The 4,842-nt window shown below is 37.1% G+C and overlaps 1 long non-coding RNA gene across 1 annotated transcript; it reads right to left on the bottom strand.

The window, feature by feature from the left end:
- Positions 1-374: 374 nt before the first annotated feature.
- Positions 375-4,157, bottom strand: LOC118613719. Its single transcript, XR_004955750.1, has 3 exons — positions 3,963-4,157; positions 2,613-2,895; positions 375-1,692 (listed from the first exon to the last, which is right to left on the bottom strand). It is a non-coding gene; the product is annotated as an uncharacterized LOC118613719 (long non-coding RNA).
- Positions 4,158-4,842: the final 685 nt, after the last annotated feature.

Raw genomic sequence — 4,842 nt, forward strand, 5'->3', positions numbered from 1 at the left:
GTAATTGGAGCCTTCTTAAATCCAATGCTAGAATTTCTCCAAACAATGCTGGATAGTTTCCTAAAGCTTTGTAACAACACAGTCCAATTGTATTGTCTACTTTTTGGTTCAGTATCTTCCCATTAAAAAGCAAATGATTCCTAAGATAATGGGACACAAAAACAAAACAAAACAGCATCAACAACAAAAATGCATCCTTTAGGTCCAGCAATGTGAGCCAGCAAAAATCCCAAATGAGGTGTTTAACAGTGTGTAAAGATTCAGGACCACTGTGTAGATATTTTCCACAATTTGATTTGCAGTTCTGAAGTCCTAAACAAAAATTTTTCCACCCTGGGTTTTCTAACTGGCAGGATGGGAATATTATAGGGTGACCTACAGTTTCAAATAAACTGGTATCTTAGGAAGATGGTAAGCTTGTTCCATCAGAGGATATTGCTTTAAGTTCATAGTTCTAGCATCCGGTTTTTGTTTCACCTGCCCTGGATGGCTTTTTTTGCTCTTCCCAGTCTCCTGTCAGCCCATATTCCCAGGCTTACCTGACTCAAGATGTCCTCTGGGTATCGGCAACTTGGTTTTCCATTCTCTTCTGAAGAGCAGGTGCTTGTAAATCACAGCCTTATTCTGGAGGCAGCTCAATGTCCAGTTGTCCCAGAGTGAAAGTCATTTTAGTATTAAGCCTTGTCATTAAATTTCTGCCTACTAAAGTGATCAGACACTCCCATATATAGAGAAAGCTATGTTGTGTTGCCCCATGGGCAGTCTAGAGTTTGTAAAAAGAGCTTATTCATAGGTTTTTCAGACACTTCTGTGACAGTCATACTATTTTGAGCATTTGGTCAATGTAGTATTTAAAACCAATTAAGTAGCTTCAGTATTAATTACACACATGCACACACACTCTCTCTCTCTCATACATACACATATTTGTCTGGTTCCCAACTGAAGGGTCACTTAAGCATCCCAGTGAGAGATGAGAATGAAGCCTGTTTTCCCATGTTGGTCCCTCGGGCATCCTCATTCATCATCGCTTTCAGTCATTTCATGTACAATCAAGGGTTTCTCATCCTGTTTCTTCCAATCTTTTGCTGGGTCCCAGCTTTTAAAGCAATCTCCACCAAGTGCAATACAGGCATTCCATAAATGTCTTCTAGTTTTTGTGGCTTTCTTTGGATATATGACATACTTTAGGTGACATACATTTGATTTACCAATTTACAATTTTCAGGCTCTTCAATATCTACCTCTGTATACTGATGGTAGGGCTCAAAGATCCTTTCTAAAAATTCAGAGGGGTTTTCTTGTGGCTTTTGATGTGGCTCTTGGAACTTATTAAAACTCTACTGCTTTGGTAACCCTTTTTCTAATCCTGTTAAAATGCGATCTCGATCATGTTCAATCTTAGTTCTTCCTTTCTTATTCAAATCCCAGCCAGGATTCACTAGGAACTGCATGAGGTTGCTGCAGTTTTGGAGTGCGGCAGGTCAGCTTCTTCTCTAGACTTTTCTATCATTATTCTTTTTATTATTTGTTTGTTTGTTTGTTTGTTTGTTTGTTTGTTTGTTTTCAATCAACAATGTATTCAACAAGCTTTGAACATTCACTCAGTTTGGGTTATGGGTGACAAAGATGGAAGAGAATACCTTTTATATCCTCCTTAAATCATGTTCATAAGTGGGCATGTTGTTCTTCCTGTTATATAAAGCAGAAGTAGAAAATGAGTAATGTAGTCATACAAATCCTGCAGGCTGCCCTTGAGCATTTACTTCTTCAATTGTCATTTGTTTCAAGGAGAATTGACCTGCCTGTACTAAAGTGATGCCTTGGCTGAATTGTGTGCTCAGTCGGACACAGGAACGGGAAATAATTCTTCCTTCCTGTGGTTTGTTCCTTATCTTGTTTGGCTTATCCAGATCTGGAGAAGCTTCTGCCTGTACCTTAGAGCTTCAAACCCTAGCTTCTGCATCCTTCCCACTGTGTGCTGGAAGAGGTACAGTGGAAGTATTTATTCACTGAATCAAATCCTCATATCTTGACTCCTGAGAATCAGGCAACACTTTTTTTTCCTTACCCTTGCTGGGAAGTCTCCCTTTGACCCATAATCCTGTACATCTTACATTTTATCTCTATCAACTCGCTCTGATACAATAGCATGAAAGTTTTCACATATAGGATCTCATCCCATTTCCCCTCCTTTGCATAAAATAATTCCAATTGAAAGATGGTATAATTTAAGGACCTGTGTATTGGCCACTGTTTTCCAGATCCAAGGGAATATTATGGCAAGGTAGTGTTACAATAAAACACTATCTTATTCCTTTTCATGGATTCATAGCTAAACATTTCCCAATTTTATAAATTGCATCCCCAAGGATTATAGGTTGGAATTGAGCTCATATTTCTCATTGTTTTAAATTACTATGGTCTGCTGTTATGAATCCTCAAATTTAAGAACTGGTTTACTAGTTCCCAAACAAATCAAATGTGGTCTCAAAAGGCTTTAGTCCTTTAGGCTAGTTAGGAAAAGTGTCTCCAAAACCCAATATCTAGCAGAACCAAATGCCCAAAAGGAAAAAACCTTGATGCCATAGCTCTCAAGCTCTGCTACTTACCAGAGACATCTTACAAGCCAAGTGCCTTGTCTCCTTCGCTGCAGAATAGATGGGTACATTGGCCAGCAGTGCTCAGCCAGTAGCCAAACATTTGGGGCTGTCCCTGAGAAAATGAAACTCAGGCAGCTGCTGGACAGATTATGAAGGTGGCTACCAGCCAGGGGCCAATGGGCTATGTGTGAGATGTCTCCTAGGAAAAGTCCCTTCATATTTGCCAAAAATTGTTACAGTTCCTGATACGAGGTTCATGTCCCCGGTGCACAGAAAGCAAATCACATTGATACTGGGGTGCAATAAAAAAGAAAAAAAGCAGAAGTTTATTACAAATGAAAGAAGATGGGCAGCAAATATTCAAAGATCTAAGCTCCTCAATGGCCTATAATCATGGTCTTTTAAAGGCAAATAATTATGAGCAAGAAGTTCAAGGTCAAAGGTTATGTTGATTTGCCAATTATGATATAAGCTTCCACAATTTTCTTAATCTAATTTATATCTCCCCTGAAGTCATCCTGTCCCCTGTTTTCATGACTGCAAACAAACCAAAGTTTTTCAAAACATCTTGTGATAGTGAGTTGGTGACGTTATGGTAAGAGCAAAAACACAGACATAGCCATCTTGTGCTTAACAGACTACAATCTTTTGTTATATTAAGCAAAGTATAGTATTATATTCTTCCCTGAAACTTACTTTGCAGACAGCCTTCCCAGGTCATGACTAACATCCTTACTTAATCTTTAGCTACAGTTTGCTTTGTGACAGACAAGTCAGCCAAAACTTTAAAAATAAAATGGCTAACTTAATAATTTTAACTAGAACCTAAATTCTAATGTTTTTTTTTTTTTATGATTTGCTATCAGTTTCAGTACCTGAACTAGACACTGATATAAGAAGGCACACAATGCCCTTAATATGACATACAATTAGGTAGAAAACATATTTTATTCCAGTGTGTGGGAATCACAACTCTTATTATTATTTTATATTCAAACCCCCACATTAAGTGGGGGGGGGGGGTAGGAACTTTAGAAGGTGCTATATGCATCACTCCATGACACAAGTGAACATAACCACACTATTAAAAAGATAGTGCAGCACATGGATAAAGAGTGAGGACTCTAGATATAAATAGCCAGGTTACTGACTATTTATTTTGAGCCCAATTATTTAAATTCTCTATGTCTCAATTTCCTCATTTGTAAAGACAACAATACTTATTAGTTATGAGTATTCTGAGTCAATTCATATAAAACCCTTGAAACAGTGGCTGGCACAAACAGCATAATAAATAGAGCTATTGTTATAGCCAATGATTCTGATGCCCGAAGTAGATAAGCATACCATTTCACTTACCTCAGAAAAATATGTCTTAATCAATTAATTCTTGTAGATATCACATGTCACACTAGCTCTTTAAGAAGATCTTCAGAGACAGCCAAAGCTTTCTGGGAAATATTTATCTTGGCTTTAGAGACAAATGCCATACAATTTCACACCACAGCTACTTGCCTCACCTAAATCAAATATGCTTGTTGGAGGGAGATTATCCAACTCTGTTTCAATATTTTAAGATGCTTTCTATGTTCTGGCAGGAGGATTCTCAGCTATGACATAAACTGGCTATAGTAACTCTTCTCAGGATGAAGGTATCAGAATAAAGAAGCTATTGAACATGGATAAAGTGTGTTGCCTTGGAAAGATCAATATCTCTGGCTTCAACAAAAAGCGTTTGATGAAAATGTTAGTCAGTCTCTTTGAATCACAGCTTCTCACCCCAAAGAATTAGGTTTGGTATACACATCTAAATTCTAAAAACCACATATGTGTGCATGTATATATACACACACACACATGCACACTGAGATATTGATTTAATATTTTTCCAAAAATAAAAATTTAATTTCAACATTCCATCACTTAATATAAAACAAGAGCCTTATGAAAATTATGTAATATATATATTTTGGACTAAACCGTGAAAAGGTCCAAGCCCTCTTTTAAGTGATAAAAGTATTTAACTTACATTTATTATGGTTCAACTGAAGCAAAAGTAACCCAAGGTCATGGTTTTCCCATAATAAATTAACAGAGAGAGAATACACTGGAAATCAACAGGAAAATAAAAGGCAACTGATGAAAGTGAATTATCTTGGCAAATGGGCAAGTTTGAGATACTGAAATAAAATGTGTAATGGGAACATATTGAAGTCCAGCATAAAATCGGAAGACAATA

Source organism: Rousettus aegyptiacus, unplaced genomic scaffold (genome assembly GCF_014176215.1).
Source record: "Rousettus aegyptiacus isolate mRouAeg1 unplaced genomic scaffold, mRouAeg1.p scaffold_m13_p_2, whole genome shotgun sequence".
NCBI lineage: Eukaryota > Metazoa > Chordata > Mammalia > Chiroptera > Pteropodidae > Rousettus > Rousettus aegyptiacus.